This window comes from Petaurus breviceps, unplaced genomic scaffold, assembly GCF_028583685.1.
Source record: "Petaurus breviceps papuanus isolate PSGF00001 unplaced genomic scaffold, PetGlider_PUasm1.0 129, whole genome shotgun sequence".
NCBI classification, from domain to species: domain Eukaryota; kingdom Metazoa; phylum Chordata; class Mammalia; order Diprotodontia; family Petauridae; genus Petaurus; species Petaurus breviceps.
In genome coordinates, this window is record NW_027185665.1 from 6,945,137 (window position 1) to 6,972,826 (window position 27,690).

A 27,690-nucleotide genomic window follows, 5' to 3' on the forward strand; every position below is an offset into this window, starting at 1 on the left:
CCCAAATCAACTTTCATATTTGTAGCTCTAAGGTTAGCAGGCAGTTTCTCCACTGGTCTGTCAAAATGCCTTAGACCTTTCCTGGTGAGTCTACCTGTGTCCTGGCTTTCTGGACAGTGGTGGGCTACTTAAGTCTGGAAGTGTTATTTTTTTTTAAAGCAATTGGGGTTAAGTAACTTGCTCAAGGTTACACGGCCAGTTATTTCTGGGTGTGGTGCTAAGTGTCTGAGCCCGGACTTGATCCCCAGGCCATCCCGACACTGGGGCCAGTGCTCTTACTCGCTGTGCTACCCGGCTGCCCCTGGAAGTGTTATTTCTGATCCCAATATAAAAGAGTCAATGAATTAGCCTAGTACCCTTTGTTTATTATCCTCTGCCTCCACTTTCTTCAGTGTGTTTGGTTAAAACATGGGGTTTTCCATTTTGGACCTTTTTAAATAACTCTGAATAAGAAGCTATTTTCACAATAGTTAACTAGGTCATCTAATTCCTTTGCAAAAATTCTTTTGGTTCTACCGTGTTTCCCCGATAATAAGACCTATCCCGAAAATAAGTCCTCCCCTTACTGTGTAAGATTCCTCTAAAATAAGCCCTCCCCCGAAAATAAGCCCTCTGGGGGTTTTCTGTCCCAAAAAAATTAATAAGACAGTGTCTTATTATCGGGGAAACACGGTAGTGAAATAACCTGATATTTGTACATCAATTAATGCTCATGAGTGAAAAGATTTTTAAATGAGTTATAATTAATGACAGCTAATATAGTTAATAATAGTTAAGATGCTTATGTAGGGATCTAGGTACCCCATTAATTCCCAACCAAAATAGCATATTAATTTTCTGGGAATGAATTACATAGGAAAAAATTTAAAATAAATGCTATGTTTTCATATATTAAGTATATATATATATGTATATTATGCATCTAAAACACACATATACTATACATACCAATACATACAACTGTATATATGTTTATATGTATATACATATGTTTATATGTATATACAGTTTATATATAAACATACAGATGTATAACCAATCAGCACAGGCAAATGATGCATAAAATATAAAAATATATAATACCATATTTGAAATCTATTATATTCCATATTATATACTTGTATAGCACATATATAGTTATATATAAATGTCTATTACACATATATGTACTTATGATGAATACACATTCATATTATAATATTGTTATGGAAGCTAGTAACTATATAAATGAACATTAAAAAGAAATTAATAACCACAAATAACTAAACAAATAACCATGAACAGTGAAAATGAATTTAAGAGCAAAACTTTGATTAAAGAAATTTACTGAGAAATATGATCAATACTTTTAACCCTTGTGGTTTTAATAATTACAGAAAATAGAGCCGCAAAAAGGTAAGTACCACATTGTTTTAATCAAAAAGACTATAAATAAAAACTTCTTGAAAATTTAAAACACAACAATTATAGAAAATGTTAATTATATGATTATATTGCCTCCTTAAGGTGGTCCCATGCAATCTATTTTGAATCTACAGCTTTAACAGAAAAATCAGACTGAATCTATCATCTACTTTTACATATAAGAAATGAAGGAGGACTTCATTAAATGTTTAAAATGATAGGTGGAAGAAGGAAAGAAAAAATTTTTCTAAGATAGCCTTGAATATTATTTTGCTGTCACTTGTTTCTCAAGGCATAGTGGAAACAAAATTTTTCAACAAGGCACACATTTATTCCAAACATAGGAAACAGTCATTAAGAGAACTGTTACAACAGAATCTGAGCTATTTAATAAGTTGAGCACATTATCCAGTAGAGAAACAGGGAAAAAATACTATAATCACATACCAGATTACAAGTCTGCCTACACACAGAGTTCTGAGGAATGCCAACTATTTAGATGACAATCTAGTATAATACAAACCTGGTCCATGGTACTACCACAGACATGGCTCACCAAACATTGTTCACATTAAAAATAAACTAAATAAAAATTTATAAAACATAACATGCTGTTGAAAGTCATACAGAAATATCTTGTAAGAATGCAAATGCTTCCAGTTTAGAAGTTCTGGCTATTTTAAACTATTTGGTATACCTGGTGACTCGGTTACAATTTCAGCCTAAGAGGTGCTTAGTCTTCAGTGTAAAGGAAATGTTGCTGTTGTTTTTTTGTTCAGAATCTCTGAACTTCTGAGATCTGTAAAGGGAGCACCTGAACTGACTTTAATCTCTATATTCCTGTATCAGGGATGCAGCTGTGCAAGGATCACAGGAAGAATATAAGCACTTTGTGATAGGACAAAACAGAGTGGTTTGGATCTTAAATGCTGAACTGTTAAGAATAGTTCTGTGCTATTTTAACATGCAAATGAATATCAAGCCTTGGTATTGGACAGAGATATTTCTGCCTTGTAAAGAGAGAAATGGAACATAAAGAAATTAATATGATTCAGGAAGTCCTATAAAAGATGAATCAAACACTTATTCCTAGTAGGAAGCCAAGTGTTCTGTTGTTAAGCATCTCCCTCTCTTAGAAAAGAAACTGAGAGGATTGGTAATAAGAAAAGCTTGCACTTACATAACACTTTGCAACAGACATATCCAATGTTCTATGCAAAGAAAGGTGATTAATCCCATTTTACATAGAAGTAAACAGAGGCATATATTTGTTAGATGGCTTGTCCAGTGTCAACATAAATTGTAACTGTCTCTTATAGACAAAACATTCTCTTTAAAACTCCAACTCAAATGGCCTATCACTCCCTAGGGTGCTTGCCATTCAGCTTCCAAATGTCAAGTTGGAGGATTAAAACTATGAAGTAAGACTTTATTATATCTGCTTCAGGGGTTAAATGGTGTAGAAAGGAAGACATTTTATATTATGACAACTGGATATCATATATTATTGCTAATAATTATTAAGAAAAAAAATCCCCAAAGACTGTTTTTTTTTAAAATTCAACAGTAACTATGTCAAAATTCCATAAAGAACTAAAATCCTGCTATAACAAATATTATCACAATAAAAATGCTTTACAAAAGTCACGGCCCTCACTTCAAATAATTTTTATACCAAGAAAAACTAAAACTAAAAGAATCTGGACAGTCCTTTGAATTTTAGGGCAATGGAATGTAAATTAAATTACTACAATGCAGAGGTAGTGACTAATGCTGGAAAGAAGATTTAGAATGTACAGAAACATTAGAATCTTTAGAATTAAAGATTTATCAGTTTGACTTCACACTCTGTCAGAGCTCTCCTGTAGTCAGTCCTTGTATAAGACAAAATCGTATGATGTGAAGGATGCAAAAGGACTATGAGACCCCAAATATCTAATCCCATTGGTTCTATGTAGTGCCTGACATCCCCACCATCAGAGTTACTTTTGGGGGTTTATTCATTAAGCACTTATTAAACACCTATTATATGCAAGGCTGTGAGACCACAAAAATAAAAATAATACACTGTTCCCTTTTCACATATCCGCCCCCCCACACACACTTTGAGAATTCACATTAGCAGAAAACGTACCATAAGCACAAGCACAACCTCTACAATTGGTTGTCAAATGTTAAGACATAGACAATGAAAATGTGTGAGTGCACATGGAAAAAGTCTTGGGTTTGGAGTCTGAGAACCTGGCCTTTTATCAAGGCACTGCCATTTAACACTTGTTTGACCTTGGGCAAGTAACTAAACCACCCTCTCTGGGTCTTAGTTTGCAAAATGAAAGGGAGAGAAAGAATGAATTCAAAGGTCTCTTCCAGGTTTAAATTGATGATACTCTTATATTACTTAAAGGATGTATAATCTAGAAGTAGGAAAAAAAAAAAACATGTCCACACATACTATAACAATTTATTTGAATTAAGGGCCTAGGAGAGGTCTAAACAAAGTATTATGAGACATTAAAGAGAATGATTCCTTCTTGTTTGGAGTTGGGTGGGTCAAAGAATCAAGAAAGACTCCTGATGGCTCCTGAATTGGGTCTTGTACACTAAAAAGGATTTTAACAAGTAAAAGTGAAGACAGAAGAGAGGGAATTAATTTTAGACATGAAGGCACAAAAGAAGGGGAAGGCTAAAGCATTCTGATAAAATATAAAGTCCCTGCTAAAATATAAGCATTCCATCTACCAAGTGTAACAGTTTATAACACATCATCCCTCATTATCACATTAGCAAACTGCAAAACACTAAGGGAATGAGACACGGGCTCAATGTGAAGTCTGGAAGGCCTGAAATGCTGCTTCAGACATAAGCTGTGAGAAGCTGAGCAAGTGATTTAGCCTCTTTGTATCTCAGTTTCCTCATCTGTAAAATAAGGGGACTGGATTCTATACTTTCTGAGGTCCCTTTCAACTACAAAGCTACCATCTTATGAACATAAGTACATTTTGATGAGGTAACAAATTTGCCAATTCAATGCAATAAACATTTTTAAGGGCTTATTATGTGCCAGGCATTGTGCTAAGTGATGGGGATATAAAGAAGAAAAAGCCAGACAGTACTTTGCCTTCAAGGAGTTTACAATCTAATTAGAGATAACAATACACAAATTGAAGCATAAAGGGGTGGGGGAACCAGGGAGTATCAGTCTTTGGAGCACAATGTTTCAAGAAATTAAAACCAAGCAGAGCTGCTGATGGATAATGAAGGGGTCTAGCACTAATAAATAATGCATAGAATTGGTCCTGTTCTAAACTAATTGGTAGGAAAAAAAGCCAAACAAACCAAAAAACATATTTGCTTAAGACAGCATGGTGGAATTGATAAAGAGCTGGCCTAGGAGCCAAGAAAATCTGGGTTCAAGTCTTGCCTCTGACACATACCAGCTGTTTGAACTAGAGTGAGTTGCTGAACTTCACTGTGTTCTAAGTAATTTTCTGTTCAATTTAATAAATATTTATTAAGTGTCTTTTACATGCCTGGAGTTCTCTAAGACTTTAGATTGCAAAGAAAGCACCATCCTGCACTGGGAGGTAGAACCTTAGCTGTGAGTTCTCTATAGGAATGAAATCTCAGGTCCTAATGCTAAGTTAGGGAGCATGCCTAAAGGCATGTTTCCTTTGGTATTAGAGTCACCAAACACAAAAGGAATACATTTTATTATATTACAAGGAAGTCAAATAATGAAAGGTAACTAGGGCTGCATGTCTTCATGAAACCTCAACACAAAAGGCCAACTTATTTAGTGGTTAACTGGCTGTGAGGGAACTAATGAGGGCAGAAAGAAGACAAAGACATCTTCCCGACTGACAACTTCACTTGTTAGTCAAGGTAAAAGGAAAGTATACTTTAAAGAAAAGGCATCTCAGTATGGTGAAAAAGTGAAAAATTAATTCACTTTCCTTTTATTCTAAGCATCTGATGTTTTCAAGATTTTATTAGGTATGTACATTCACCTGAGGGTCTTCCCCTATGGTGAAATAAAATCTGTGACATAGTAAGCAATTTATATATATATATATAGCAACACAGATACAAGTCATATAAAAATATGGGTGGCTCCTAACATATCCACAGAAATCCTAGGAGTAATAAACCGTGATCTACTTGCTAGAATTTTTTCGGTCTTACCAAACTCAGGGCTAAACTCATGGTAAAGAAAGTGATCTTAATAATAGTTGGCAGTTATTTAGCATTTTAAGGTTTGTAAAGTCTTTATATTATCTCATCTTAGCCCTGGAAGTGGATCCTATAATTTCTCCCATTTTACAGATAAGGAAATGAGGCAAATAGAGGTTAAGTGACTTGCCCATGGTACATAGTAAATATTTAAGGACAGATTTGAATTGAGATCTTCCTGATTCTAGGACCAGCATTCTAACCACTGCACCATCTAGCTTCCTTAAAAGATTATCTTTTCCATTTTACCAAGGACACTGAGCAGACAAAAATCTATCTTGTTTTCAAACATCTCTGAAGAAGATTCTGTGAACACCCTTGAGACTCCTTTTTAGTGTTTAACAATATGTACTGTCAAGAAATTGGTCCTTCTATCAAATCTAAATAAATCCACATATGCTATCATTTAAGCTATTGTCGTTATGTCCTCAGAAAAAAGGGAAAACAGCCAGGCACCAGTCTTCCCAATGAAAGCCTTTTGTAGCCATGCAGACTGTTATTAACCAACCTCTCAGCCTTTTATTTTCTGGGCTGAAAAATCCCAGTAATTGTAATACTTTTTCAAATATCATCTTTTCCAACGGTGATACTCCAGAAAACTTTTCTTTCTTTTTTAAGACTAGCTTCTCTTTTAGAGAGTGGTCTCTCCTCCTTCCCCATTCTTGCTCTTTTCTGAAAACTTCTATGCCTCACGCTTGTGTGCTGTGGGTTTCTTCTGGCCATCTCTGGCATCTGCTTGAGAGTGACAGCAGAGAAAGGAAGCCAGATGGATGAACTTGAGGAGTTCCTTGCTCCCTGCTGAGCAGATCCATGGCTCTTGGTTTCACCATAGCCTGCCCTGCTGTGGAGATAGCAAAGGCCTTACCGATTCTACTTTAGGCCTAGGAGGAGCAGGTGAGACAATGGTGGAATAGGGATGTGCTGAGATTGAGTGTAGCTTCTCATAAGACCATGAATGGATTTAATTTCCACCTGCTGGGGCCTGAAGACCGAAGGAAAATTCAAGTGCCCAAACTGGAAATGTATAATAGACATTGGGGCTGGGGGAGGAATCTTATTGTTGATACTTCAAACAGTGTTTTGATTTTTGTTCAAATTTCTGTCCTGCAACTCCTGGTATTAAAGAAGGTCACTTTGGGGCAGCGAGGTGGTGCAGTGAATGGAGTACCAGCCCTGGAGTCAGGGGGACCTGAATTCAAATATGGCCTCAGACACAACATTTACTAGCTGTGTGACCTTGGGCAACTCACTTAACCCCAAATTGCCCTGCCTTCCCCCCTCCAAAGAAAGCAAAATAAACAAAGAAAGAAGATCACTTCAACATCTATGGTGATTTGACTATGATTTATTTATTTTTTCAGTGAAGATAATTCAATTAAGAATCATCATAATTGGGGTGGCTAGGTGGCCTGTGAATAGAGCACTGGCTCTGGAGTCAGGAGGACCTGGGTTCGGATCCGGCCTCAGACACATAACACACACACACACACACACACACACACACACAAACTAGCCATGTGACCTTGGGCAAGTCACTTAATTCCAATTGCCCTCCAAAAAGCAAAAAAAAAAAAATAATCTCAAATTTTGTTGTGGTATAAATTTCAGTGATTCACAAGATTTGTAAACTAGATTCAATAAAAGACATACTGAATTTATAACTGTAGCTGAAATATGCAGGTTTATACAAGTTCATACAAATATACCCCCCAGTCAGGTAGAAAAGAAACATACCTAAATTCAAAGCCAAAGCAATGAATGAAAGGTATTGTACAGGTCAAGAGATTGAATTTCTACTGAAATATTTACTTACTGTATATCAAATAAGAGATTTGCTGGCTTAAAGAAACCATTATATCTTTAATGTAATCACTATTGCCCAATGATAAGGAAAACTAATAGGCCAATCAATTATAGAATTCGATATTTAGACCATCAAACTCTTTAGTACTTAACAAACAATAAAAAATGTTTTGGTAATATAAAGGTGAAAATCAATAGCCCTAGGACACTTGTTGCAGTCTTTACTCCTGACAATTTATCCAAATAACTGCAATCCTTAAGGGAACAAAATTGCTTTGATGTTTTAATTTATGTGCTTGCTTTCAAATGTTGATCCTTTAAAAGTGAGATTCACTCTTTTCTGTCTGTTACTCAGAAGATACTTTTTAATAATGGTGTATTCAATGTGTAATTATGTTAATTTCTGTATTCCTCTAGCAAATATCTTATTTTAAAAAAAAATCCATTTCCTTTTCTTTATGATATTTAAATGCACTTCTGCAAGACCTTTATTTATTTATTAGGGAAATAAGTATATTGATGTGACTCAATCAATCAACAATTCTCTTTTTCAGATCCAAGTAACTAAAGACAAAATTTTGTTACTTACCTGAAGGTTAAGTCACTTAACTTTAGGGAAAAAAAAGGAATTTAAGTTGAAGTATAATATTATGAAAATCATTCTTACCCATACATGATCTGAGTGTGAGAATTTTTGCATTGTGGGCCTTTTTGTTCTTCAGTAACAATTTTTTATTAAAGATGAGTTTTTATATTGGCAGTGAAAAATTGAGAGAAATTTTAGTTAAAAAACTGGGTTACAAGTAAGATACGTATGTGTGTATATATTTCTATTTGAGATGTATATTTATATATATGTATATCTTTGAGAAAATTTTACTGCTAGAATAAATATGAATAATGTTTATATTACAGAAATGAGTACAATATTCACATAAAGATGGCATGTACTAATATTTATATCTTTCCCTATGTCATACTCCAGCCAAATCTACTCTTTGCCCTTGTCATTTCCTCCAATACTTCCAGCCCTCTTTACTCTCATAGGCCATCAATACTGCTCTGTGCATACCCTTCTACCTTCCTAATCTTCATACCTCAGTGAACTACTTCATCTTTACAATGTCTCAAATCCCTAATTCCCATGTCTTATTACCCATCACAATCTGTAAGACCACAAGTCTGGATTATTTCCATCATTTACCTTCTTGAATCCTACTCACATGCTGCCAAAAAGACCTGCAGAAAATCAAGAAAGAGTACTGACTGGGTTCACTACAAATTTATGCTAATCAACTTCACTGGGCCGTCACTGCAGTAAGGCAACCTATTAATCCTTCCTAATTGATTCCCTATTCTATTTATCACAGCAGATATTCTAAACCTTATCTCCTCTTTTCATTCCCTTCCCCTCTATCATTTCACCCCTTCCTTTTGGCTGAGTAACTCACTTCATACATTATAAAAGAAAACTATCTTCTCCCTTTTTCCTCTTCTAGTATTCCTTTGACATCATTTTCCACTATGCCCTTCACTCCAGTCTCTGACGGAAGCGGTGGCCCTTTTGTTTGCCAAGGTCAACACTTCTACATGTACCCTTTACCCTACACTATCCCATCTTCTTTCACAGACTGAAATCCTCGGTTGGCTCAGGGGACTAAAGGCTCATACTGTTGATATCACTTCATTGTCAGATTAGTACAAAGCAATGTCTACAATGTGCAACTCAGGCAAAGGAGTTCTGCTCAGCTAAATGAACAGGAGGTGTCCTCAAGGCTTATCTGTATGGCCTATCTTCCTCCTGCTAGGGCCTTTAACTGGTTATCTGGTTCACTTCCTACTGTCAACAGCCCCATCTCCACCATCATAGACAACCCTGACTAGATTCTTCCATGTGTGCTAGCTATCATTTTATCTCTGTCCTTGACTTCTTAGCTAAAGTCCCTGAGAAAACTTCATCTATAATTGGTGCTTCCACTTCCTCTCACTTGCTTCTAATACCATTGAAATCTGTCTCCCAACTTGATCATTCAAGAAACTACCCTCTTCAAAATGACCAATGATGGCCAAATCTCATGGCTTTTTCTCAGTCCCCTTCTGGAGCTCTTACAGCTTCTCACTGCTGACCACTTTCTCTTGTCGGAGTCTCTCTCTGCTCTCTCCTGACTGACTTTCCTCTTTATTCATCTGACTGATCCTTTTCAGGCTCTTTTGCTGGTTCTTCATCCATGCCATCCCCAGTAACTGTTGGTGTCCCCTAAGGTTTTGTCCCTGGCTTTCTTCTCTTTTTCTCTTATCCTGTCTGGTCCAGCAATTTCATCAGCTCATCAGCAACTGAATGGGTTCAATTGTCCTCTATATGTGTATGATTACCAGATTTGAATATCCAGTCTCCTCTCTTTCCTGATCTCCGGTTCCATATCATTAGTACCCATTATCTGGATGTCCCTTACGAATGTCAAGCCCAACATATCTAAAATGTAATTCGTCATTTTCCCCCACAAATCCCTCACCTCTCATCTGAATTTCCTTATCGCTGATAAGAGTACCACTATCCTCCCACTCACCCAGTCATCCTCAGCTCCTCACTGTCACACAACATATCCAGTCAGTTGCCAAATTTTACAATTTCTTCTTCTATAATTTTTTCTCTACTCCCACAGCCACCACCCTAGTACAGGTGCTTATCAATTCCCACTGAGACTATTGGAATAGCTTTGTAATTAGGATTTCTCAAGTTTCTGCCTGAAAGTTTCTCCATACAAGTGTCAGTGATTTTTCTAAAGAGTGGGTCTGATTTTATTTCTCCCACTCCCTACTCAATAAACTCCAATGGCTCCTCCTTACTTCTAGGATCAAATGTGAACTATTCTGTTTCACAGAAGTTCTTTTCCACCCAGCCACTTTCTACCTTTCCAGTCTTTTGCAAATTTATTCCCCTTCACACATTCTATGATCCATGAAGGTGATGAGAGGGGGGGATGATGGAAGGGAGGGCAGGTTGGGGGGGGAGGGAAGTTGGAAGCACTCACTTTTGAAAAGGGATGGGATCAAAGTAGAGAATATAACAAGTGGGTGGTGGGATAGGAGGGAGGGAAATATAGTCAGTCTTTTACAATATATCTACTATGGTAATGTTCTCTATTAGCTACACATGTACAATCTATACTGAACTGCTTATCTTCCCAGTAAGGGTGGGTGACAAGGGAGGAAGAGAATGAATCTGGAATTCAAAGTTTAAAATCAAATGTTTAAAATTATATATATGTATATAATTTTAAACATTTAAAATTTATATATATATACATATATACTATTATTAATACTATCTTACATGTAATTGGGAAAGAAGATATACAGGCACTGGGGCATAGAGATCTACCATGCCCTACTGGAAAAGTCTAAAGGGGTATGGGAGAAGATATGGGAGAGAGCAGATTGGAGGAGGGTATATCCTGTGGGACTGCTATTTGGGGGCGGTGGGTAGGGGAAAAACGGGGAGAAAATTTTTAACTCAAAATCTGTTGGAAATTAACGATGTAAATCAGAAGTTAATAAAGTATTTGAAAAAATGAAAAAAAAAAGTATAGGAAACCATAAGATGTTTCCATTGTGATACTGGCTGTCTCCCCTGCCTGGAATGTTCTCCCTCCTAACCTCAGTCTTTTGGAATCTCTTGTTTCCTTGAAGGCTCAGCTCAAACTTCACTTGCCAAAGAACTTTCTCAGTATCTGTAGTTACCAGCACCTCTTCCAAGGTTATCTTCTAACTATTCTTCATATATCAGGAAGACAGAAAGACAGACAGATAGATAGACAGATATAGAGTCTACAAGTAGATGTATATATATTTTTACTGATTTATGCAAACGTGGTTCCCTCCATTAGCATGTAAGTTCTTTGAAGGAAAGACTGATTTTACTTCTTTTTACCATAGCGCCTGTCAAGAAGTGTTCAATGATAATTGCTGACTGATAAATATATATGTGAAAAATGGAAACAACCTTACATATCTATTTTACTGTTTTACATTCCTACATATTAAGAACTATGTTTTTAGTTTCAAAGGAGAATACATTCTACTTAACTTCTGCATAGTTCTCTATAACATAAAAAGATGGAAACTGTGTCCAAACCATATTCCTTAAAACATAGGGTAGGCCTACTGTAATGAGAAGGTCTCTTTTAAAAAGAAATACTGAATCTTCATTTAACAGTCAATTGAGATTAATATTTAGATAATTACACATTATAAAACCTACTGCAGTACTATAGGAGTACTTAGGCTTACTGATTTTTAATTTATGATTTCTTAGGAATAAGAGTCTATAAAGGCCTTAAGAAAGGCTAAATATATTTTTTTAAATACCAATTAGTTAAATGTTGTTCTTAAAAATATAGCAAAATTAAGATTTTTAAACTGATATATACCAATTTCACAGTTAGGCTTTGGGGTCCTAAACATGAATACACCAGGGGCTCCATGGACTCCATGACTCAAACTACTGGGACTGAACTCAGGAAAATCATGAGCTCAAAGAATAACTGAAGGATACATTTCCTAATTTTTTAATGACAAGGCCTTAGCCTAATGAAATTACAGAGTACATCTTAAGACAAACTGTTAAGTGATGTATATATTTGTGTATGCTTTTTTCCTATTTAGGAGGATAGGAAACTGTTTGGGATGGTTATGAATGAATATGAAGTTTCTCGTCTTTTCTTCTGGCATTTGAAAATGTCCCCCTTTTAAATATGTCTATTTGTGGTTTCCTTTGTACTTTCAGTGATTCACAGCACATCATGCTGCCCTCAGCTTCCACTCTTTCTTCCTGCATTGTGCTTGGGACAGATTCTGTGCCTTATAGTGCTGCAGCAAAAGTAGTTCTCAATTTAGGAAGGAATATGTTCCAAAAGTTTGTTTGGAATTTAGAACATATTGGTCCATAAACGCAAGGTTGTTCATTGTGGTCAGAAATTAACTGAAAACAGCACTGTTTCAGCTAGATTTAACCATTTACATTATTACCTATGTGAAAATATGGTCCAATTTCTAACTAAGAACCCAAGAGATATATCTCCCATCTTACTGACAGTGGGGTAGCCACTACTGAGCCTCAATAACTTGTTTAACTCTTTACATCTGTGTAAGAGAAGGCATCTCTCTGGGTCAAGGAAATATAATTAAATTAATCTGGAAAGTCAGATTGTGGCAAGATGTGAAGGTCAGGCTAAGGAGTTTGGATTTTATTTGGGAGACAATATATGACCAGATTTGTTCTTAAGGAAGATTAGTCTTCATTAGTTTAGGCCAACATTAACCAGAGCCTTACTAGGATGGTAGCAGTGGGGAAAGGAGGTGTTCAATGCTTTGGAAGTAAAATGGACATAATTAGAAAGGGGCTAGATGTTTGGAATGGAGAAGGAAAAGTCGAAGATAAAAACCAAGATTTCAAACATGGAAGATTTGGTGAAAGGTACGACCAATGCCAGAAAAAATGAAATCAGAATAAGGAGTATGTTTATTCAGAAATATAATAAGCTTGGTTAAGTCTGAAGTAATTACATATTTAATTTCTTTCCAAGATGGGAATAACTATCAAGTAGATTTTGAGGTTGTGATGGGATTTATTTCTGAGTTCATTTAAAAGGGGAAAAATATTTGTCCAGCATCTTATAAATTTTAAGATTCTGCTAAATCCTTTAAATGCAGCAAAATGAGATCTTTGTAATAATAAAGTCATTTTATTTAACTAAAACTATATAAGAATTAGTGATTAATTTCATAGTTCTATAAAGTTTTATCAAGTATTACAGTTATTTAGAATCAAAATGTGCTTTGCATGAATCCTGTTAGCTGCATACAATAAAAGCATCAAATGACCTTGAACAGCAGCAGTGTATAAAAATACATTTATCACTGAAATGGCATGCTGGCTGTCAGTCAATATATGCTTCTCATTTGTTAGGAGGTTCTCCTGCTGTGATTCCCTCATTACAATTTGCTTTTACTTCCTGGGCAAATGACAACTAGAAAATGAGGCAGCTTCTTTCTTGACCAAACTTAATCCAGAAAAAATTAGATGACAGCTGCAGCCACTCAAGTGTTACAGGACATTTTACACATGTTTGTAAAATGTATAATTATATATTCTAAATATTATATCACCAAATATGACAGCTAACAAACTCATCTTGCTGAGTCCACTTCATCAGTAGCAGGAGACACATTTGCAATATAAAATGCCTTTTTTTCTTAAAAAAAAAAAAGTCCTGCAATTCCCCCCACCCCAGTCAATTTTCTAACTGATAAAGAATATTTAGATGCAAAGTGTTTATAAACTTTAAATTTAGGGAAACACTTAGGACATACTTATAAAAATCAGTAAGTTTTATTATCCCTAGCTTCTGCCCCTACTTCTGATAATGTTATTTTGCTTAAAAATGTTATTTTTGCTTAAAAAAAAAAAGAAATACTCATAATTTCTCAATTTCACAAGTGATATTATGAAATTTTTAAAAATCCTCAAATCAAAACTGTTTTTCCCTTTTTAATTAAAAAAAATAAGTATGGGCTATGAAGAGAAGAAAAAATGAAATGAAAAATTGAACCACCAATTACAGTGTAGCGACTCTAAGAAGAATCACTTCTAATAAAAAGCTCACTTTTTGGATCTCTAAACTTGTTATGTAATTTCTTTTTTTTTTAATTAAGCAATTAGGGTTAAGTACCTTGCTCAAGGTTACACGCCAGTTATTTCTGGGTGTGGTGCTAAGTATCTGAGCCTGGATTTGATCCCCAGGTCATCCCAACACTGGGGCCGGTGTTCTTACTCACTGAGCCACCTGGCCGCCCCTTGTAATTTCTGATGTGTCAATAGGTTAGGGTTCTTATTTAAAACATTTTTTTCAGTATTAGTTCAAAAAAAACAGAATGGAAATGATATGTTGGGAATAGTGAGTTATTAAAAAATTGATGGTGTTCTACCCACCCCCATTGCCTGGAATCACAGAAAATGCAGATACAAATGGACAAGTACTTCAGTCAGGATGGAACTGTTCTTTCAGATAAGTTTTCTGGTTCTTCATTCAGTCTTGATAGAGAGTGCTCCTACAACTTCCCCTGGGAAAGTAAACCACAACCTAACATGTCTCAATCAGAATACCTTTCCTGTAAGTTGGCTAAAAATACTCCTTTCCAAGAATTCTTGTCAATCATTTAGTCCTTTATCTATATCTCAAGTAGTATATTTTCTATTTTGATTAAAGTAAGTTTTCTTCCTAATTTAGAATCTTCTATTTTAAATCAAGAAGTTGTGTTATGATTAATTTTGGTGCTTTCAAGATCTCTGTCTGAAATTGTTCCATAAGCAACATTTAATTTCAATTCTTAGTGTATGATATTAAAAAAAATCCCAGAATTTTCAAATATAAAAATTACACATTTGGGAATTTATGAATTAACTATGTAGTAAACTTGAATATACAAAATACTTGAGTATACAAAAAGAAAAGATGAGACCATTCCTGTTTTCAAGGAGCTCACGCTCTATATGAAGGAAACAACACATAAAAGAAAATTTAGAGGCAGGGCAGATGGCAATTTCTATTTGATTGAAATAGAATTTGGTAATAGTCGGCATCTTTTCACTGATATTCTAGCTCTTTATATGATTAGTCTTCCATTTTTCAGAGGCTAAATATAAGGGTAAAGGCATGATTCTAGCTCTATTTTATCTCAGCAACTTTTAATAGCCAAGATGCAATTCAGTAACTACTTGGATGCCTACTAAGTGCAAGGCAAATCCCATTCCAAACAGGAGTAACTGTATAACAAAGAAAAAAAAAATCAAGAATTATTGGACAATATCAATTCATCCAAAGAATGTTATAATATTCATTAAAACAGTACACAGAAAAAGGGCAAAGAAAACAGAACAGCAGTCTTCAACAGAAACAGAAAAATATCAATATTTCTTGTAGTCTCTTAATCTACTCCTATCTTAAGATGACAATACAGGGAATTAAGCAATACAAAATCACTGATATTAGAAACTGAAAATAAATATAGCGTCGGTCATTCAAATCCAAACCGATCAGTGGATGTGAGTGATTTCATTCCATGCTTCCCTTCCGCCCAGGAAATAATATATTTAACCCATATAGCTGGAGAGAGAGAGCCCTTTCCTTTGGAAGGTTTTCCTGAAGTGTGGAGCACTGTTTTGACACCCACATTGATGAAATATCTGATGCTTTCTATATACTTAAGAGGTTCCCCTTTGTTAGTAGACCAAGATTTTTAAAAATCTCTTTCTATTACTGGCACAGTACCTTGTAGGAAGTAGGTGTTTAATAAATATTAGGTAAGCTGAATATTTAGACCTCACTGAAGAATTGCCACAGGAATTACAAAATATGTGTAATGGTTGCACCCTTACCTATTTTTCCTGACACTGGATGAAAAAAATAATTTTAACACAATGTAAACTTTCAATTGAATAAAAAAAGATAAGATATTAATTCACTGACAATTTCTCCCATCTTCCATTAATGCTTATTTGTTTTATTTTTTTCTAAACTCTTAATTTAGGTATTTCCTTTCATTTTCATTTTTCTGACATTTGTAAACCAAAACTAAATGAGTTCAACTTCTCATATTCAGGCAGAGAGACAGTTTTACCCTGTTTCATGGAATTATATATTTTTGAGTAAACAATTCAAAGCGGTATTATATTGGCATATTTCTCCCTCTCTAACTGAATCAAATGTGGATCCAATTTACCAGTCATTTTTAAAAACACGCTTTTTAGTCAGCAATTTTCCCTTAATTATGTTTCTATATGTGTGTGTATTATATGTATAATTTAAGTCTGTCAATATGTTAGCTTCCACTTTTCTAAGATGCTCATATAACTAAAATTTCTCTATCAGTATATTCATGTTTCTAAAAAAAAAATCCAAAAACTTCAAAAACTCTTTGTCAAGTGTTTCCTGAAATATATGTACCACAAATAAAAATATATTTTAAAGTATAAAAGATCCTGAACTATGTTATTACGTGTCAAAAAAATTAACACCAAACAATACTAATATTGTAGCACAAAATATATAGTTTAATTTTTAATGTAAAAATATACACTGGGCAATAGTTGGTTTTTGTAAAGTATAAAGAGTTAATCAGTGCTGAACTTAGAACAATGGCATTTGATTGCTAATGTGGACAATATTTCTCAATTTCTTTTAGAAGTATTTGGAACTCAAAACAATTTTTTTAAATGAATGTTAAAATTTGTCTTTACATGTAATTAGGAAAAATAAGTACTATTAAAAAGTATTTTACATGCTTTTAGGGGAAATCATGTTCTTTTTAAAAAACAAAACAAAACATCCAAATGAAACAAATAACAGTCTTTTAATACATGAAATGTGCAGGAATAATGATACTGGCTCTGTATTATATAGGTAGGAAGGACATCATTGTAACCAATTATCAATGCATAAAGCAAATTTGATTTCTTATTGATCAACATCAACTAATTTTTCCTTTTAATATCCCTGTGTAGGAGACAAGATTATTCTCACTTTTCAACAAAGTAGAGTAAGTAAGTAAAAGCAGGATGTTAAAAAAATGTTAAAGGGGATGTTAAAAAATAGGACACAAGAGGCACTGGTTTCATAGCTGACAGAGTGACATATATCTTTGGAACTCAGTTCTGATCCCACTGGACTATGCTTCACCAAATAACCTCTCCTGTGTAAGAGGATTCTCCTACTTTCATCTTTAAAAAGATTTTACCCCTTATTTTATTCATCAGGACCTATAAAAGAAAGCATCTTAAATTGAGTAGGTGTGGTGTCAAATATGCATGTCAGAAGCTAGAAGCACTTGACCTTTGGCTTTAAGATGCCCAGTGGAAGACAGTCATGCATCTGTGCAGAAATCCCAAATGGCCAGCATTTTAAACAAAATCACTCACAGGTCCATGGGGGAAGGAAAACCCAGAAAACTCAGGCTTTGTTGCTTACACATTGGGGGTTTTCTTTTTCAAAATGTTCTTTTAAGAAATGCCCTGGGACCTCAGCATTAGGCTTGTAGTACTGAAGAGTCTTGAGATGCTCAGAGATAGAAAGGCTTTGTCTTCTGCTCCTTCTCTTGTCTCAAAAGAGAGGAGAAGCAGGGAGCAACCCAATGATTAGAAGGGTGGCTTCTCTCCCCTCTCCCCCCTGCAAAGACAAAGACAACAACATGGCTTCTCTAAAACAATAAAAGAGGCCAGAAAGTAAGATATTTTTCTTCTCTCTCTCTCTCTCTCTCTCTCTCTCTCTCTCTCTCTCTCTCTCTGTCTCTCTCTCTCCTCCCTCCCCCCATCCCACACACACTAAGCTCAAAGAAAGTGAAGTAGAGAAAAAGAAGGTTCATTACTTTCTCTGATAATTTTGAGTCTTGCCTCTATACAGTATTTCATTCCTCCAATGTCAGCAGCTAGATACATCTATGATACTAACCCACTTGTGCTCCTATACATAAATTATTGTTCCCGTATGAATAAATTGGAATCTGGGGACCAATTCTACTGTGTTGCACACAGCACGTGCCTTTTAATGTTTACTGAGTTTGTTGAAGGACTGCTGTCACCTCACCTCGCCCAAAAAAATGTAAAGAAAGATTGTCATGTTATGTCATATGCCACACATCCACAGACTGAGACATTTTAAATCATCATTTTGATTCCTTCAATAAAGTTCCAATTTTTCATTCTGTTGTGAAAGTGACTGGTTTTTGTTTTGTTGGGGGTTTTTTTTGTAGCCAGGAGTGTAAATTCTAGCAAATCCCACCAAGTTGAAAATAGTTTTTTTTTTTAAAAGCTGTCTCAATGTCCTTTCTTTCCTTTTTTTTCCTTTTTTTTCTGCTCTCCTATCATTCCTTTCCCCACTAGAAGAAAAGCAAAACTCATGTAATAAATATGCATAGTCAAGCAAAACAAACTCTCACATTATGCACAGTCCAAAGATGTGTATTTCATTCAACAACTTGAGTCTATTACTCTCTTTCAAGAGATGGGTAGCATTTTTCATCATAAATACTCTGAAACTGTGATTAGTCATTACACTGATTAAAATTGCCAAGTCTTTCAATGTTGTTTTTCTTTATAATGTTATTACTATTGTATTGTAAATTTCTCTCCTAGTTCTGCTCACTTTGCTTTGTATCAATTCATACAATTCTCCCCAAATTTCTCTGTGCCCTTTGTTATATCTTATAATAGTAATTGTATCACATTTTAAGGTTTGCAATGTACTTTATATATGTTAACTCATTTGATCCTCATAATATCCCTTTAAGGTAAATGTTGTTATATATTTTTTCTTTTTGGAGGGCAATTGGAGTTAAGTGACTTGCCCAAGGTCACACAGATAGTTTTTGTGTTAAGTGTCTGAGGCTGGATTTGAACTCAGGTCCTCCTGACTCCAGGGCCGGTGCTCTCTTCACTGTGCCACCTAGCTGCCCTGGTAAGTGCAGTTATTATCCCCATTTTACAGGTGAGAAAACTGAGGTAGATAGCAGTTAAGTGACTTGCCCAGGTTCACAAAGCTAGTAAATTTCTGAGACTGAATTTGATCCTGATCAGTTCTCCCTGACTCCAAGTTCACTGTTCTACCACTGTGCAAACTAGAATAGCAGATTAGAAAGAACATTGTCATTGATGTCTGAATTTCATAAGGCATCTGACGAGAAGAAAGAAAGAATACACCTTTCCTTGGTTTGCAGTTTCTCACATAAGTGAAATGGCTTTTGAATACTTTAGTTCTCATAGGCTAACATATCTATGATCTCATTTATGTGGACATTTCCTCTAATGATGCATTTTGCAGCTTATTCATGTATGGTCATCACGTGCAGCACATGCTCATCACTGTTCACGTCTTCCTGCAGATTCGCCATGGCAGGGAAGGGACAGAATCTGTCTAACATGATAGGAGCATGCCTCTCATTCTCTTGACATCCTACGGATATCAATGGTGAATGTGGGCCGTTCAATGCTTTATTCCTCATTTTTGCTACATGACTGACCCATCTGTTTTTTTTCCCCTTTCCCTTCCTTGTCTCGTAACTACATAACAACAGTGAAAGAATATCAGTGTTATAAAGGTGGCTCTGTGTTTCAAGGACAACAGGGAGGTCATTAAAACAAAAGTACAAATTCCCAAAGGCAGTCTGAAATTGTTCCATAAGCAACATTTAATTTCAATTCTTAGTGTACGATATTAAAAAAAAAATCCCAGAATTTTCAAATATAAAAATTACACATTTGGGAATTTGTGAATTAAAAGCCATTTACTAAGTCCTTACTATGTAGTAAACTTGAATATACAGAATACTTGAGTATACAAAAAAGAAAAGAGGAGACCATTCCTGTTTTCAAGAAGCTCACACTCTATATGAAGGAAACAACACATTAATTTCCTTGTCCTGGACTACTAAGTTTAACTCTATTTTGGAGGATCAAGATCAGTTTGAAGAATTTATCATAATAATAACTTCCTAGATTAGCTTCTCATTTCCACAACTGATATCCCTAGTTTCAAGTCTAATGAGGAATAAGCTGCCCTAGGCCTCCAGACCTTGCCTAGAAAGAAATTCAAGAATAGATACAGCCTGTTCTACAAACATCTAAGTTTTGCCTCAGATGTTTACAAGTGTGATAAACATTTATTCTTTTCGATATCTGCTACTACTGTGAGGTTATTGATCATATTATACTTGAAAACACTCAGTGAGAGACCATGAAGAAGAAGGGATATTTTGTTTCTGAAAAGTAATTGTGTAATTCTATGTGGTATGGTTCATTTTTAATGAATATGCTTTAAATCTAAATTTTTACATTCTACAGCTTCTTTCTACAACATCCAGCAGATTAAAGACACAACCATCATAAATAGTTTTCATCAACACTGCATAAATGTGATGCTGTTTTTAGTTTAAAAATTTGAGTCTTTCTGCAGTGTGTGGGACAGACAGTCTAAGGAAGTAGGCCATTTGGGAACAATTCTTGTCAAAATGTAAATACATTTTGTCATGTACTTTTTTCCTATTCTCAAATGGATTAGCAAATGGTAAAATAAAAAAAAAACCCAAAAGGAAAATAATACCTGATCTTTTAAAGTTTTATATAACCATTGAAAGGATTTTTTTAAACATTTAAAGAGAGTTTAATATGCAAGTTTTAAATCAATAAGTCTCGCTGTCTTTAAATTTTACTGCTTATTAAAATGTTAAGGCTTTTTTACCCTCAATAGAATTCAAAGGCTCCTCCTTCTACTTTTCAGGACCCACGTTGTGAGAAACTTGACTAGCTTGTGGCTTTTCAGTTTACCATTTGGGGCTTGTTTCTTTCCTGAGGAACATGAAGTTGGACTCTACTATGTTCTGGGTTGGTAAAGTGAAAGGAGTAAATAGACCAGGTAGGCTTGGCCACATACCTCCTTAAAAGTCAAGGCCTACCCACACAACCTCTCACAATTTAATTTGAATCAAACTGACTTAAATGTGGAAGGAAAATAAATGGGAACATCAGAACTTGGAAGATCACTGAATTTTACAATTTCTTAAATCTTCCAGTAGCCTAGGTTTATTTGAATCTTGTTGTCTCTGACAAACAAACAATAGCATTTTTTTCTAGAACTACAGGCAATTTTACATTTAGGCAATACTTTTGTTTCCTCTCTGAACTTGTGTTGTTTAAACAGTTTACAATAAAATCATTCATGGCCTATAAATGAACATTTCTCAAAGTTTCTGTCCATCTCTCTTACAGCATAAGCATACGAGATCTTTATCAGGAAACTGCTGTCATTTAGTCATCAGTGCCCCACTCTTTGTGATCCTATTTGGGATTTTCTTGGCAAAGATACTGGAGTGCTTTGTCATTTCCTTCTCCAGCTCATTTTTTTTTTAAACAATTGGGGTTAAGTAACTTGCTCAAGGTTACACAGCCAGTTATTTCTGGGTGTGGTGCTAAGTATCAGAGCCCGGATTCGATCCCAAGTCATCCTGACTCTGGGGCAGGTGCTCTTACTCACTGAGCCACCTAGCCGCCCCTCCAGATCATTTTTACAGATGAGGAAAGTGAGGAAAACAGGGTGAAGTGACTTGTCCAGGGCCACACACAGCTGTTAAGTTTCTGAGGCCATATCTGAACTCAGGGAGGTAAGTCTAATTCTGGGCCTGGTCACTCTATCCACTTACCGAGCTGTCCTAATCAGGAATGTGGCTTTCCCCTTTTCATTAGTTCTGCTCAGATCCTGGGGAACAGATCTAAAAACTAGAAGTAAAAGCCTAATTTCATAGCACTGGTTATTCAGTTAGTTCGGGGGAAGTAGGGGGTGGGAGAGAGGCAGCAGCAGCAACAACAAACCAAAAAAGGCTCCTTGTTGAATCAGATTCAGTGGCATATGAGAAAGACAAAGCTCCAACCTCCTCTGGCTACCAATCACAGATTGTTGCCATATTGTTTGACAAAGTAACAGTAGGGCTCACGTGGCAGAGAGTGGTCTTGCCACCAAAATGGTTCTAGTCTCAGTTGTCCTTTTTTTTTTTTAAGCAATTGGGGTTAAGTAACTTGCTCAAGGTTACACGGCCAGTTATTTCTGGGTGTGGTGCTGAGTGTCTGAGCCCGGGATTCGATCTCCAGGTCATCCCAACACTGGAGCAGGTGCTCTTACTCGCTGTGCTACCTGGCCGCCCCCTCAGTTGTCCTTTTTATGATGTCTTACAGTGTTCCTGTGACAGGCACATTGGACAATGTATCCTTTTTGATCTCTTGTAATTATTTTCCTGAAAGTGAATTCATAGTTAATATGTATATATATACTGGAACTATGGGTATAAACATGGGTTAAGTACAGGCAGAAGACTTTGGCAGTAATTTCTGAGATGGGGTGTTTCTAAAAAATATTTGAGTCATTTCTTGTGAGCTCTTAACTGCTCTATTGCTAGGGAATGGGTATGGATGGGAGCACACAAAAGAGTTGAGGAACAGAATCCTGCCTGACATGACCTTAGGTAAACCTAAGCTTGGTCCCATAGTTATGGGCACATCTCATGAGGAAGAATCACATGACGCAATCACAGCAATGCTGAAGATTGGCAATTAATACTTACATGAAGGAAATAAAATTTTAAGATCAATCGTGGTTCCTTCAATTCAACAACACCAATTAAGCACCTACTATATGCAAGGGACCAGGGTAGGTGCTGTGATACAAAGATAGTAACAAAACAGACTCTGCTTTCAAGGATTATTTTTACTGGGGGATGAATATAAAATGAACATGGATTAAGTACAGCCCTAATGCCTGGTGGAATTAAGAAAAGTTTCATTTAGGAAGTGGCACCTGATGAAGCCTTGAGAAGGGAAAGCGAGGAGAAAGGATCTATTTCTGTCAAGAAGAGTTTCTCACAGGGTTAACTGTTAGCAAGAAGTAGATATCTTATATACTTAGCAGTTGTCTGTACTTTTGATCTCGTGCTAAGATTGCAATTTGATTCAATGAGCACCATTATTAAAGTGCAGTGAAAAGAATGTTGAATCTTGCGTCCAGGACTTGGGCTCAAATCTAGTCCCTTAATACTGATGTGGTTCAGACCACCCTGAAGATATCTGGGCTGCAGTTTCATCTATAAAATAAAGGACTTGGCAGGGGGGTGTGGCTAGGTGACACAGTGAATAGAGCACCAGCCCTGGAAGTCAGGAGGACTTAAGTTCAAATCTGGCCTCAGACACTTAACACAAAAACTAGCTGTGTGACCTTGGGCAAGTCACTTAATCCCAATTGCCCTACCTTTCCCCTCCAAAAGGCAAATAAATAAATAAAAAAAAATAAAATGAAGGACTTGGCTTACATGACCTTCCAGCTTTAAATTTATGAACTCATTATTATAAATTGTACACTATGCAATCTAAGTATTGAGTATACAAAGGTAAAAAACCCAACAAAGACCAAAATAAACAAATAAACAAAAACATCCAATCTATTCTCTAGGAATTTAAACAAGGACGGACAGGTTGCATATTATACAAAGAGAATATAATACCAGGTTGGATGTAATAATTGTATTTGAGAGGTCAGATGAAGAACTAGAATAACAAAAGCAGCTACAATGACTTTCAAATTTGTTTTGGCTTAAAAAAAAGTCATAGAAAAAGCATGGTTTGAAATAAAATAAGCTAAAAATCTTTATAGTGATGATGCTAAAGTGTGAGGGAAAATCCCTACTCTATTGCCTCATCTATCACGAAATGATGTGATCTAACATAACCCGAAGGTTATGCCATTGGAGGAAAAGGTTTTCTGGGTCCTCCCAAGCTAGAAAGGTTTCCTACTGAGGCTTAGCAATGACCTCTCTTCTGTTCAAGGATGAGTCTTGCTAAGTTTGTAGAGATTCATTTGATTCAGAGTGTTGTTGGCTAATAGATGATGACACTTTTTTAGCCAACAACAACTGAAGATTGACAGGAATTGTGATTTGCAATAGAGGAGGGAGTGCCCACAACAATGAAACTACGGCTCTCTGAATGATTAATACACGACAAGAGAAGGTGAGCCGAAGTGACAGTCACCATAAAGCCTCTCACCAGGATAATTCCCTCAAGTCTTCCTATTATTGTCACTGGGTTGTTTGTTTTTTTGAAACTTTAAGAAGGTACTAGGTAGAATTTGGTTGCATTTAAAGCTTAGGTAGTGATAGCTTTATTTAGGGAAACAACTAAATTTTACTCTAAAAGTTAAAGCAAGGGGCTATATCTATCTCACATGGATGAATTGAACAAGAAGTGAACTGTATGTTTTGGAAATACATTGATCAGACAAGCTAAATGGACATCAAAAAAGGCTTTGAGACAATGGTACCATTTAAAAACTTAATACCTTGAAGTGCACCAAGACCAAAGGGAAATAGCTTTTATATACATGCTTCCATCATTTAGTCTAGGAACCAGGGCAATGCAATCTTAAAAACCTCCGTTTTAAAGCCTTTTCCTCATCACAGATCTAGAGCAAGAAAGGCCCTCAGAGGCCATCTAGTACAACTCTCTTTCTTTGGAGATAAAGAAATTGAGGCCTAGGGATATAGAACGTGGTTGCAGTTGGCTGGTTTCCCTTCTTTGCCACCTGAAGCATAAAATGGTGATGTGGAAGAAAGGAAGATATGAGTGATTGGATAGCCTGATAGAGGATTCTGGAATTCTGTGGCAATGAAATTACAAGGGAAGTCGCACTGACCCCCCTTTGGTTAGCTTGATGGATTCTTAAGAAGCTTGACAGGGAAAGTATAAATACAACAAAATTAAGTATCCTGTGGCTCTTTTTAATGGTTTTAGAAAAGTTGGATCACCATTGTAAGGAAAACAAAGATAAACTGCCTCTGGGCATTTGGTAACAGGATATAGAAGTGAATGTGCTTTTGATTTTTAAGGACCATGCCTTGAAAGCAAGAGAGTGTTCATGGATCTAACAGCACCGGTGAAAAGGGTAATACTAATGGAGATGGGAACCGATAGGCTCGAGATGGGAAGCATGATCTCCGACACAGAGGTTTCTCTGGAGAATGTGTCTAAGCTCTGCTGAGAATACAGGTAGTGCTAGAAGGAAAGACAATGGGAGCAGAAGCAAAGATGAAGACTGGGAATTAGTTTTGGTGGAAAAAGAGCCTTAGATTTATATCATTACTACCCCCCCCCAACCCCCTCTCCACCTCTCAGAAGTGACTTTTCACCATAGGGAAATGAGAGGGCACCAAGGAAGTGAAGGTTATGGATTGTCACAGAAGATCAACTACCAAGTTACTGAATCATTAGAGCAATGCAAGAGGGCAATTCAAAGTTCTTGTCAGTTGAGAAGATCTATTAGCTTGGAAATTTTACAGAGGATTTCTCTTACAAAGTCACTTGAAAAAGTTATAGGTCCAAGATAGGAAACTGCTCTCTGTGTCCTTTTCAGGTGGCTAAAATGAGGAGTTGGCAATACCTGGTCCATTAAAGATGAACTTTCTCTACTTCTTATTCCCTGATGGGGGACAGCAAGGAAAAGGGTGAGATTTTGTAAAGCAATGGGTTTGTCAGGCTGAACATACACCTCTAAATCACACTTCCTTTCTATTGTGATCAGCCTGTTTTGAGTGCAATTAGATCTTGCCATTTGGGTGGCACTCCATCTGAATTGTATCAGGATTTAGCTATGGGTACCTTGCCACCAAGGAGTGGGAGGTGGTAGAAATAGCACCTGCTTTAGGAGTACAGGGCTAGTTTCCCTTTAAAACAGGAAGGATTTCTTAGAATCATCACTGGTCTGGTCTATGGGGAACTGATTTTAGAAGTTTTAGCACAATTCTTACTGCCTTTTTGATCAAGCATGGCCAGTTGCTGTGGTGAATGTAGAGGTAGGGGAGAACAATTTTTTTTGTATGAATTAGTATCCTTTTTAACATTAGGAATTATAGATAATTTTAAATAAAATTATGGTCCATGAGTGTGTCATTGCATTCAAACCCCAGACCTGAATTAGTTCTGGCCCAGAATATGAAGTGACTTGATTAAAGTTACACAGGTAACATGTATCATAGTCAGGATTTGAACCTGGGATCTCTGGTTCCAGAGCCAGTGGTCTTTCTACTGTATTACACTACTTCCTTTTGCTTTTAATTTTTCATCTGGCAATTAACTACAATAGAATTAATTTAACCTTACTTTGTCCTACAAAATGCTCAATTAAGGAAGCAAATGATTTTCTTCAACTTTAGAATTAAATATGGGTTTTGATTTAGGGCTCTATCATATTTCCCAACCAGATCTTGTTGCTAGCAGGTAATCATTATAATACACAGTGATATTTCTGGAAAATAGTGAATGAACTTTGTTTTTTAATCTATTATTTGTTTATACAATAAAAATTCAATCCCCAAAATATTGAGATTAGAAATGCTTGGACAAATGGTAGTTGTCAATGTCTACCAGCATATTATCAGGCTCTTTAGAAAAGTTTTTTACTCCTGTAACCTGGAATTCTGGGAGGCTTAAAATTCACAAAAGCTATATTCATGTGATAGTAGGGGAGGTTCAGAGTAAGCTAGCTTGGCATACATTCTGAGTTTCTTAATATAACGATCATGGATACTCCAGATATTAAACATAAGTGATCAGAACTCTTCTATTATTTTAAAATCAGATTCTGTTGATTAAAACTCACAGATTTAAAAAGTTCAGTGGGGAATGGGGAGAAGAACCTGGGAAAATTTAGAGAGAAAAATTCCTAAGCCACAACCCAACCATTGTCAGCTACACAGGTATACTATAAGAAACTATACTTAATGGGAAGAAAATTAGTCTGGCATCTGGAAGAAAAGAAGTCCTTGTCCCAGAGAAACAGACATGCCATGAGAATAAAAACTCCTAAGTTTTTGAAGCATCTCAATTGCTTCATTGTAGTATATTGGAGGTACAGAATACAATGAATGGACCATTTTGAAGAGTAATGGCTCAGCAGTAATAATTGTCTGCTTCTAAATCGTTCAATTTTTGTCAACAAAAATGTAAGATAAGTGACACCCCAAGAAAGAACAGCCTATCTCACAAGCTCTTGCCATACAACTGAGTGACCACAGTTTATCTGTGTGATTCCTGCCAAATCTGTATACGGTAATCTGCAGATTGTCCTGGAAGCTGCCTGATCACTTTACAGGGAAATATCATTCTTGTGACATTGTTTCCTATAAAGGAGGGTGAACAAGAAAGGAAAAAAAAGAACAAAAGCACTGTTCTCCCCTGGACGGCAGCCCCCTGACGGCGTGAGCGAGAGTGCTTTCCTCACACACTGAAGATGGAAGCATTCACAGAGTGAGAAGCGGAAAAAGGCTGATCCAGGGAGACAGCAGGGAAATTAGATACATGTCTGCATTCCTTCTGATGCAAATTCAATTTTTTACGAGCCCAAAGTTTTTTTCTTCCCTTTACTCTAGACACTACGTCACGCTTTTTATGATAATAACTATTTAAAATCTTTGTACTGCATGACATGGTTTTAGAGACTAGTCAACATGATGACTATTTTTCCAGCAAGCTAGGTGCATTATAGCAAATGGCATCACTCATTCCTCTCCATACCCACTTCCAAAAAGGAAAAGGAAAATGTAAAATGATTATTGTTTCAAATTACATGACAAATTAATCTTAGACAAGAACTGATTTTAGAATAAAGA

The 27,690-nt window shown here is 36.0% G+C and overlaps 1 protein-coding gene across 4 annotated transcripts in view; it reads right to left on the reverse strand.

Annotated features, from left to right (window-relative positions):
• The window catches only part of LOC138173247 (WD repeat-containing protein 7), a 494,247-nt gene that overhangs the window by 10,063 nt on the left and 456,494 nt on the right, over positions 1 to 27,690 (reverse strand). The window lies entirely within an intron of this gene.